This window comes from Myodes glareolus, chromosome 2 (genome assembly GCF_982192425.1).
Source record: "Myodes glareolus chromosome 2, mMyoGla1.1, whole genome shotgun sequence".
NCBI classification, from domain to species: Eukaryota; Metazoa; Chordata; class Mammalia; order Rodentia; family Cricetidae; genus Myodes; species Myodes glareolus.
In genome coordinates, this window is record NC_142027.1 from 15,015,897 (window position 1) to 15,028,151 (window position 12,255).

Genomic DNA, 12,255 nt, shown 5'->3' on the forward strand with positions numbered 1-12,255 from the left:
CCAGAATGGTGACCTCTCATTAGCTCAGATAAGCTGTTTCAGTACATGTTTTCATCATGGTTTGACCCCTTTGGTTATATTATTGCTCCTCCTTCTCTTCTACTGGACTTTGACACTTCAGCCCAGTGCTCCACTGCGGATCTCTGTGTCTTGTTCCATCAGCTGCTGGATGAAGGTTCTATGCTGACATTTAAGATAGCCTAGACCCTTTTATTATTACAAAGAGACAGAAAGTTTTTTTAAAAAAAAGAGAAACTGAAAATGGAACTGAGAAGTACAGTTGAAAGATTTAACAAATGGGCATGGATGGGAGAGCTTTGATTTTTGTCTGCAGCTCTTTCCCCATATGGGTTGTGTTATTTCTGTTCATAATTTCTCTTTTATTTTCTTCTTTCAAGTGGTCTAAGAATTGATCAGGTCCCCTGTGCATTTTAAATGAAAGAAAAGAAGTGCACCACAAAGAACCCAGGAGCAGGACAACTGCTGAGCTTTAAAAGCATCAAAATATTCATCTGACTTTTCCTTTCCAGGTGGCTTACTTGGTTCTGGAACACCCAAAATTTTCAGCTTCAAATTTTTCATCAAAGTCACTAATAGGACCAGAATCTGGCTTGCACTTCCTGTCTTCTCAGAGTATTACAGGAGTAACACTAAAAAGTACAAAGTATCTAATGATACTTGAGGAGAAAGGGAAGCTCAGGACCAAACATCACCTATTGGTTTGATACACAAATTCTGAATAAATGAAAATTGGAGGCCTTCATTTTAAGCAATAAGGTACCATAATCTGAAATGTTCATTATCTAGGACTCTGAACAAGGTCTTCTGCTCGTAATGACCCATGGAGATGATTTCTTGTAAATAAAGTACAAGGAATTCAGAGATGTTCGTTGTAACCCTGGGATGATATATTCTAGTGATTGATATTAATTGGATCTTTTGATTTTCTAATAAAAAAAAAACATAGCAGTGTCCTGTAAGTGAGCAGTAGTGATAATAAGGAAAGCAGCCAGCAGTGATCACAGTTTTGTGTGAATTCTATGCATATTTTAAAATTTGACTTATAAGCTAAGGATGCAAAACTGCTAAAACTTACACAATATTGTAATGCTGCTCTGTTGTCTCCCTTTCCTCTAGCTTTAAACACGGAATGTTTATAGTGACCATGCCATTGGAATTGATCTTTTAAATTTTTTGTTGTCATGCATGTGCATTTGGAACACTTAAATATTAAAAAGTAAACAATCCTTAGCACGTGGAAAAACTCTTGGTTTCATAAATTGTGACTATTTCCAGGAAACAGGCTTGGGACGTGGGTCATGAGATGTTGCAGCTGGTGTGGAAGTGCATGCCTGTAATCCCAGCATGTAGGTGCACTGGAAATAAGGATGAAGAACTCAAGGTCAACCAGGGCTAGAAAACAAGACCTTCACTCAAAACAAAACAAAACAAATGCAGAGACAATTTAAATACATTAGAATATTCTTAATATGACTAGGGAAGGAAAGAGCATAATTTTAGAGGAGTAAAAAAGGCTCTATTGGTATTCCAAACAGAACTGAATATTTTTCTAAGAGACTGTTCTATATACTAACTGCGGGGGATTAGAAGGAAAAAAAGTACTATGTCATTGATTTTTTTTTCTAAGATGCATGGAGAGATCCTATCTAAAATGAGAATGCAGGTTTATTATTGAAAGTCATGCTACCTGTCCAGGTTACAGGCAACATGCTTCAACAGTATTCAAGAGAGATAGAAAGCTGGAGCTACTTTAAACATTTGCTTTTAAGTTGTTGTTGTGTGTACATGTTGGATGTGTCTGGGTGTGTCTGTGATAGGCACCCTGGCCAGCCAGTTCAATGGAGAAGATCTTCTGTATTTGCATTACTTTCATTGGTTGAATAAAGAAGCTGCCTTGGCCTTTCGATAGGGCAGCCCTTAGGTGAGTGGGGCAGACTGAACAGAATGCTGGGAAGAAGGGAAGTGTGATGGATGCCCTGAATCTCCTGCCTAAGACAGATGTAGGTTAGGCACTTGCTGGTAAGCCACAGCCACGTGGTGATACACAGATTTAATAGAAATGGGTTAATCAAGATGTGAGAGTTAGCCAATAAGAGGCTAGAGCTAATGGGCAGGCAATAATTTAACTAATACAATTTCTGTGTGGTTATTTTGGGGGTTAAGCTAGCTGGGCGGTGGGACATGGCCCACTACTCTTCAACAGTATTCTTATACTTTGATTAGACTTGATTGATTATACATCAACAGTATTCAAGAGAGATAGAAAGCTGGAGCCACTTTAAACATTTGCTTTTAAGTTGTTGTTGTGTGTACATGTTGTATGTGTCTCTGTGTGTCTGTGATAGGCACCCTGACCAGTCAGTTGAATGGAGAAGATCCACTTTTACTGTGTGGAGCCAACATTTAGCATACTGGAGATCTGGATGAAGCAGGATTCCAAAAATCACAGACACTTTCTAGTTTGAAGACAACACGGAAAGCTAATGCAGTATACAGTTGACTAGATCCTGCTTTTGGCTTCATCACACAGATGCACACAAAGTCAGTCTTCCCATCGCTGCCATAGCCAAGGCAATTTCCTCTAGATGATACTCTTCTGAATTCTACCCATTAGAGTGTCCTTTTAGTTACCAAGAATGAAACATGCTTGTTTTAAATGAACTTTGTTTAGCATAAAATCCCTGGAAGGATTTTACTCTGGTTGTGTATGTGCTAAATCTCCCAGCAGTCACACATCCCCATACACGTACTCAGAAGAATTTTATGCTCTTTTTTTCTCTCTAATTACATTCTACTTTTCTTAATAATAAAACAATGTATTTTTTTTTTTGACTGCCCAAAGCAGTATCCTCTAGCCCCTGGCTCTCAAGTTGCCTGGACTGGGACCAGCCAGGCTTCATTATCAACCGCGCCTATAGAGGGAAGATGGCCCTTATGGGCCATGATGTTTCTTCTGCTTTCGCTGGTTTTCACGGTATCAGCTATAAAAAAATAAATCCTTAAAACTATCAGCCACCCGACTATAAGCATTCTGCCGGTGTCCCTGGCTCTGCGTTTCCTTTCCCTGGGCAGTCCCATTCCCACCTGCCTGTCCGCATCTCATGTCTATCCGTTTTTCCTTTCTCTGAGCAGCCTCTTCCTCATCCGTCTATAAACGCTCTTTTTCTCTTGCTCCCATCCCTTCTATTCTATTCCTGCCACTGCTATCGCTGGTCCTACGGAAACTGACAGGATTAGTCGGATCTGTGAGGCAGCTGTCCCTGGTTCCAGTCTTTGCTGGCAGCGGCTAGTAGCAGTAGCTCAGGGACAGACAGGGCAGATCATGGTGCTGAGTAACTTTCCTCTCTACTTCATATATGAAAAAACGTGTAAATGGTGTAGCCACATGACGTAATTCTGTTTTAAATGTATGTTCTACACAGATTCTATCTCTCTTTTGTTATATTTAAAACTCCTACAGCTCAAAAACACATGGTTTCACGTTACCACCGCCATTTTGATTGAGGTCAGGTGACCTTACCACTATCTTAACTGAGGTCAGGTGACCTCACTGCCATCTTAATTGAGGGTCAGGTCAGGTGACCAAGTCTCGCCACCTTTACTGAGGTATTCCCTACTTAGTCCTGCAGTTTACTTTTGTGTTTGTCTCTAAATTCCTCTTACTGACTTCATTACATGTATGTTTGATGCAGTGGCACATTTTTGATAGGGCTCACCAGAAGCATTCACTTCTCCCAATTCCTGTTTAACGTGTGTGTATGTGTGTCTGTGTGCATATATGTGACTTAAATGCAAGTATGTTTACTGTTAAATGTTATAATTGTCTGTCCATCATATTTCATTCAAGACTAAGAAAACAATACGTCTCATGTTTTAAATTGGTTTTTACTACTAAATCTCTTACAAAAATGCAGTATATTTAATCCAACCCTGCTTTAAAATATATTAAGGTGTTCTCTACTATTGTTAGTTCTACCATTAAGCTTCTATTGCAAGCAGTTTTTTCTTATTTGTCTTTTACAAGTATAAATCTTACCTGTTAAGTTGAGAGCCAGTAAGTATAGTCAAACTTGGACCCAGCTTTCCAGGCAGACTCTATAACTTATCTGTACCTGGTAAACAGCTTTTGACTGCTCAGAGATCTGGTAAATATGGTATTTAAATATTTAATTATTAAAAGACTCTTTATAACAGAGAGATACAGGTTGGCTCCTAGTAGCAGCACTCTACTTCCTCCGAAAAAGACAAAAGACAGATGGGCACAAAACAATGTCCATCCACAATTTGCTTCATCAACTGCTAAGTGTTGACCACTGGGCTAAACTGCCTTTCATCTAACTGAAGATTTCTAGATGGTAGACAGAATCACTGGAATCAACAGCCTAGCTGCTCAAGTCAAGGTTGGCTTGTCTTTCTACAGATTTCTTAGCCCACAAGATCTTCTAGAGCATGGTAGACCCTGTGCTGAACAGCAAACGGCAAACACGACCCTCAACAATCATGGTAGACCCTGAGGAATCGCTTTAGGTGCCAACCAAGTAAGTTCTCTGTCATTTTTAATCAATAACTCAAGTAAAATTTTATTTTTCTCAAACATCTCTGGTGCAGTTTGACAGCTGAGAGATTTCGTCGTTTAAAAGGACAACCTCACCAAACAAATTCCTATAAGATATTCTCTCTCAAACTGCCTTTCATAGTCTTAAAGATACTTTTCATTATGCAAAAATATCTGTTATAGTCATTCTGGTATAAATATGCTGCTGTTTAAAACTTATGTTTTTACAAACCCAAAAAATTCTTATTAGTTCCAGGGATCCAAATTAATGATCCACCTTAAACAAGTCAGATACACCCCTGTCAATTTCCTAAACATTTTTTTTTCCTAAACTTAACTTTGTCTTCTCTTCTGCCAATACCTTAAACTGGTCTAGGAGACACTGAACATTTCCACACCACGATCCCTGAACAGGAGTAAAGAGACCAGCTGTCCCAGGATGTGACCAGCACCCAGCTTTCTCAGGTTCCCCCAAGATGACACCCACAAATAAGCAGGAAGCAGTCTTGAGAATCTGCCATCCCACTTCCTTTAACCTATTGTGCCTAACTTCCCATCTTTTTATTATAAGAAAGAGATTCCCAGATGTCATGGTCTGCCCTCTCACCTGGGTATCCAGTCCCTTTAAGAGACAAGCCTGACCCACTCCTCCCCTCTTCTGCTGGGGCAGGCAGATCTTCTGCTTCACATTCTCTTTCTTTCTTTCTCTGTCCATCTTTGGAAGAGGTGGTTGCTGCCTCTCCTCTAATTCCTCTCCCCCTCCCCCCTCTCCTTCTCCCTCTCCCCATTCCCTTCCATAACCCACTGAATAAACTATATATTCAAAGTCTCTCGGCATGGTATGTCTATCCATTTTTCACCTCCTGAGGGTCACCGTGGCTCCGCCATGACCTGGGTTACCAGCTGTAGCCCCTTGTGGGACGGACTTTCCCCCACCTGGGACAGGCAGCCCCTCATGGCCTGCTGCTGGCCCTTCAAATAAACCATAACAGTCTTGCTCTCTGTCAGGTTCCTAGAATGATAACAAATACCCAGTAGAAACTCAATAAAAATTTTATTCATTGGTCAATGTATAGGTTTCCTGAAAGGATCAACCAGACAGCACCACTGACCCAGGTGGTCAGGAAATCAGTGTCGTAACTGCTACCAAAGTTAGCTATCCTTGGTCCTAAGCTACTTTGGAAAGCTGACAAATTGCAAAAGTCATTTTGAGTTCCTTTCCATCTTTTTAAACTGGGGAGCTCCATTCAAGGAGCACTCTAAAGTGAGCCAACTGTTCCTTATGTACCTGTCAGTCACACTGGACAAGTACTGCTGCTGGGACTGAGAATAATGCCTAGGCTACTCTGCGCATGGAAATCATTTCCCAGATAATTCTGCTGTCCTCACCCAACTCCCACTTATAAATACAATGGCCTGGCTACTTCAAAGAGTTTTCTCACTAATTAAAAACCATCTACGTTGCCTTAGACTGGAAGCTAATCCAGCAAATCCTTACTCTTTATCCATGTGCTCAAAGACATACAAAGGCAGCAAGTGTTGTGAATGGTGAATCCCAACCAAAATAAGTAGTTTTTCTGAAGTACTGAATTAAAAGAAGAGAGTCATATAATTTTTAACAAGCAAATTTAACAAATACCCATAAGCATACTTTGGGAGAATTTTGGTTTTGTTACACTGAAGCTATACAATGTTAATGGTGGTGGTACTAGCTTTTTTAGTTGGTGGTTATGATTTCAACATGAAGTGTCTCCTATTTGGTTCCTAGCTAGTGGTGGAAGGTTCTGAGAACTTAGGAAGTTGGAACCAAGCCACAGAAAGTAGATCTTGGAGTGGCGGTTTCTTACATATATATTATTCTTGACTGCTTCTTGCTTTTCCGTTGGTCCTACATTCACAGGAGCGCTCACACACTCTCCACACTCCCCACTTCTGTGAACTGTGGTGTTCCTCCATGCCTTCCCTGTGCTGATGGACTGAACCTTATCAAAACCGTGAGCCAAAACAAGTTGTTTCTGTTGGATATTGTGGTCCCAGCAACTCAAAAAATAACAAATACTATGGTCAAGGTGTATCTATGTGTATCTTGCTTAAGTTCTTTAAATCAAATACCATGTTCTCTATTTCTTTGGTTCACATTTCAGTATAAATTAGAAATTAATGAGCACACAGTTCCGATCAGTCACGTCTGTGATGCAAAGCCAAGGCTTCTAGAGGGCACAGGCAGTTCAAAATGTTCTCCAGAGGTGAATCTCCAGAGAAGATTAATATGCCTTACATAAAAGCTTGAAACTTCCAAAAAATAAAAAAGTATTAAAAAATATTCATCAAAAAACAGCTCAGATACACTTCCCATTGAACAACATTGACTTCTCTTTGTGTTCATGTAAATAAAGAAAACCGTAACTTTATACATCTTTTTTGTACATGATTGATGGATCTGATTGTAACAGAAACTATATAACAAAAATTTAACATTAAAAATGAAACTTACTATTACTTCAAATGGATTCACAGGTAACATTGTTGCTACTGTGGCTCTTCTTTTTGGCAATGATTTGCTATCAGATGCACTCACAGTAACAGCAGCTCAGATTTCCTTGAAAAAAAAAAAGGCCACTCACAACATGCACATACAAACTGAGACCTCTAGTGGATTTATGTGGTAAGTGTTCCAATTGCTCAGCTTTGAACATCAAACAGTAATAAAATCCTTAGAATAATGCACGGGTTTCAACAACTTCAAAAGCACACAAATTTACCTTTCAAACACTTATTAATATTTGAATAGATTTTTCTATTGAATTATTTGTAAAAGTTGAGAAAAAGAGATGGTGTGGTGCTGAGAACTCTAGAGAACCAACACCCAGTCTGAGCTTACACTTGAGAACAGCTTTCGGGTCGCAAGTTCTTTTATTCCCCAGTGAAATGACTCAGGGAGAGTGTGGACGTTAGAGACGCACACTGGCAGTCTGGTATCTGGTCACAGCGATGATGGCGAGACTAAAAATACTCGACATTTGTACGTTGGGACACGAAAGCAGTACTGTACTGACGTCCTATATCGTTGTCCCAGACCCAGGTAAAGCAACAAATACTGCAATGTGCTGTCCTAAATATGAATCCCACTGGAAAAGGAGAAATGACAAGCGGGAGAATCGTCAAAAATTAGTAATGAGATCAGAAGCAAACCCCAATGCCGGCAGGGGGTTTTGAAGTCCTACACTAGTTAGTGGCAGGAATGCCTTAGCTCACATGTGTCCCACGTGCTTTACTTTATAGTTTTGTTTATTTGCACTGCCCAAGGAAAGCCAGAATGAGTTGTAAAGAGGGTGCCTTCTCTGCCATTGTAGATAACACTGTTAGGAGATTTTCCAGGAAGACAGCTCAGCTTGGTAAATACTGTGTTCAAATGAAACACTCTGGATTCAAGTGGAAAACAGTGCTTAGAGAATAGTGTCTTCGTGATAATTCCAACACTGCTAAAATCAAAAGAGCGTTGTTTCTAACCTACAAACGAGTAAAATAAAATCATATACAGAATATTCATAGAGTAACTACAAACCCGAGGTACAGTTCAAAAACAGGTAACAAATAAGATCCTAGAATATTTTTACTAATTAGGTTTCTTTTCAAAATACTTATTAATGTATCCCTCTATATAGAGATTTTTCTTTATTTTGTGGGAAAGATGAGGTAGAGAATGGGGGTGACTGTTTCTATCTTTGTGTTCTCCCTTGGGAAGTCAAGTCCTAGATAAGATCACTGGTCAACAAAGCACAAAGTATGCTCTGCTCAACACTGTGCATTACAGATGAAAACAGCCAGGGAGCACACAGAGAGAGCCCACTGAGAAGCTTGGGAAAGGCTTGCGGAAGAAAAAGAATTTGAACCATGGCCTAAACAATGAGTGGAGTTTACTTAGGTGGGGAATGACATTCCTGGAACTGTACAGAAGTTTAGAAGTAGAAAAGGGTCTAGGTTAAAAGTAAATAGCCTGTTAAAGCTGTTTGCACTTGAGGCAAAAATAGCGATGACAACCGTGAGCAATAAGGATTCCATGAAAGCCAATAAGCAGAGGGAGAACGCTGTGACGGCAGAAAGGAAGTAGATCTCAGTACAGGCTTTTAAGACTACATTCGCTGAACACTGACTTCTCTGTGCTCTAGAAGCTGACAGGTGACACCGCAGAATATTAAATAAATCCTGCTGCAGGCCCTTTGTGGTTGTAAGAAAAAAAAAAAACTACCCACAAGAAAGAACTTAATAGAAAAAGGAAAGACAGTTAATAGAGGAAAGAGCTGCTTTTGGCTCACAGTATCAGAGATTTTAGTCTGTGGTCATTTGGTTACATTGATTCTGGGACTGTGGAAAGTAAAGAAACATATGGCTGGGAGCTGGATGGAGTAAGTTGAGCATATGGGGATGTACAGGGAAGTGGAGAGTGATAAAGGCATTGCACAGTTACCGATATTGTCACACTAGGACCCACTTCTAATAGGCCATTCAGTATGAACCCATCACTGTCTTAGTTCACTCATTAAGCTTAGAGCCTTGTGATCCAGTCTCCTCTCAATCGCACCATATGCTGGGAACTACACACAAGTTTGTAGGGGCTACTCTATAATCAAATATCAAAAATCTCTAATCTTTTAAATCTCTTGTAAAAATCGTACAAGTTGTGACGAATTTGTGTTCTACAACATTTCAACCCAATTTCAAACCCAAAGTATGTCTGAAATAATTAGAAACTAGAAGTTGATGAATGTGAACACTTTATAAAAATAATAATTTTGTTTTTCAGTGTAACAAGTCTTTCTCTGTCCCACCAACCAGATCCCAAATCAATAACACAGAGATTTCTTACTAATTATGAAACCTTGGCCAATAGCTAGGCTTGTTATTAACTAGTTCTTACAACTTAAATTAACCCATTTCCAATAATTCTTTCTGAACATTCTCTCTGTCCCCAAAATCTTGCCTAATTTTTTTAAAACCAGTCACAGCGACACATTCTCACACAGTGTAAGGGAATATTTCACAACATTTAAGGAAGTACATTATTGTCAACTTGGCTAGGCAACAGTACAAAGATATTTCTAAACACACATGCACCAGCAATATAACACCACACCAAACAACACAATATAATTTGTTATGTTTTAGGAAACCTAAACATGTGATAAAGACAGCAAATAAACTCTGGCATAGAGAAGTTTTATCTTATTGCTTTGATCAAGTATTTTGTTTTAGTTTCTTTTTTTTACTCTGTTTTTCTTTAATAAAAATTTTAGAAGTATGTTCAGAAATTAAGGTAGAGGTAGGATGTAAGGTAGAGGTAGGATGTCAGGTAAAGCAGAGAAACAATATATCTCAAAGTTGTCCTAGGGTCAGATTTTGCATTCTATTAGTACTGACAGATTATTGTCATTAGAAAACAATAAAAGGCACAGATTTTTTTTTTTTGTCACCAAATGATCCGTGTGCAAGTTGGGTGCTCATCCTTTGAAGTACCGCTTCTCAAATATGTAAATCCTCAAAAATTTAACTGAAGATTAAAACCACATGACTGCCTGATGCAGTAGTTCTACTTGTGGGCACTGGCAAGAGCAGACAGCAGAGCTTCAAACAATTATTCATAGATCAGTTCTGAGTGAATCATTCACAACTGACAAAAGCATGAAAACAATGACCATTGGGGGATGAATGAAAGAACAAAATGTGGTGTTTAACAAAATGTTATATTATTAAGCAGAGAATGAGAGAATTCTTCTATATGCTATAACAGAAATGGACTTTGACAGCATTATGCTGAAGTAAATAGAGTAGAGACAAATGAGGTTGATAAAACAGTGCAGTGCACAGAGTTAGAAAGCAAAATGTTAGTTACCAAAGATTGGGGACATGATAGGTTTATTTAATGGCTGCACACATTCCAATTTTGGTAATGTTTACACAATAAAGTGAATATTCTTCATTCCATTCAGTGGTAAGCTTTAGTGATTACAATGACATGAAAGTGTAGCTAAGTCAAGAATGCACATGGCCCTGGGTGAAATTCCAGCACCACACCAATACAGATGAAATTATTATATTATAAATTATATGCTTATATTAGTAGTATGCCTATACTCCATAGAGAAGTAATGCTGGAAAGGCATACAGAGAACTGAAGAAAATTCATAGGATCTGGCAAAGCTATCCTGAATTTAGAAAAGGAAAAAATGATTACCCTGGGAGTGATATTGGAAGGAGATAAAGAAATCTGCTGGATGTGAACTTGAGGGTCTCAAAACAATGCTAGTGTCTATATCCTGAGCCAGGAAGACTTAGAAGAGCCAAAACACACACAGTAGTAAGCAACATAAACCCTCAGAGGATACACCCCCACATAAAAACACATGCAGGATTTTCCATCTGAATTCTTGTTCACGAGCAGCAGAGTTGATTACAAACAAGCCCTATGAATTTGTTCTGAAATTGCCGTATGATTAGATGCAAAATACATCTTCAAAATTTCAAATAGACCCAGAGAAAACATGGTCTTCTTATTTTCCCCACTTTTTCATATCTCATAGACTAACAATAAAGTATAACCATTTCCTAAAATTTCTTTATTACAAAGTTTGAATCTTTTTAGAAGTATTCAAAATCCTAATCTTCACATATCATCTGTTTGAATAAGAAATTCTGGTTGTCTACCAATACAACCCACTTGAAAACACTCCCTTGGAACACGATAGCTACTTATTTAGTGCACAGACTTGCAGCCATTTGTGCATGCTTCGGAAGGACAAGCTTGCTTCTCCAGTCCATGAAATAATTCCACTGAGACAATTCCACTGAGGAGCCATAAGACTATTGCCAAGGCGGTTGATTGGTATTGAAGAGAAGAGGGCTGTGCAAGCTATCAACTCATGTGAGGTTGTGGGTTCTTTCTTTAAATCTTTTTAAAGTTATGTTTATTTATTAATTTTCTGTGTGTATATATGTAGGTATATGTGTCAAGAAACTTGGGCAGAAGTCAGAGGACAATTTGTGGGATTCAGTTCTTTCCTTCCACCAGCTTAATTCTGGGGTTGAGCTCAATCCATCTGGATTAGAGCAAGGGGCCTAACCTACTGCACCATGCACTCCTCTGAGGACCCTTCTCCGTAATTTTCTCTGGTCTCTTCAGAACACGGTGATTCTGTTTCCAGAGCACGAGTACTGAAAGAATATCATGAATGACCTAGCATCCGAGTCACAAAGCATTGTTTCACCCAGATCTGAATGAGAGTCGGAGGCCTCACACTTCTCTATGGTCAACTGTAAAGGTAATGCTGTAGGTGCATAAGATGGTACATTATTTCAACCAGGTAGAGAAAATACAACACTGCCCAAGAAACTGTATAGCAAAAATTCAGATAAATTCAAATTTCAAGTTAATTTAAGTTTAAAATAAATATCAAACTTAAATGAATATGTTGAAGTAAAGACAATATCATGATTTTTTTCTACTCTATCCACTCTCATCTTACCTTGAATTTTCTACATTGATTCTAGGCACTTTGTTATCTCTGTCTCACAAGGTGGTTTTGATAACTGTGGCTTGGCATCCCTTCCTCCTGTCTTTACTGATGTGATGTTTATCTTGATACTTAGCTTGAACTTGTCAAATAACAGCTATACGAATAACT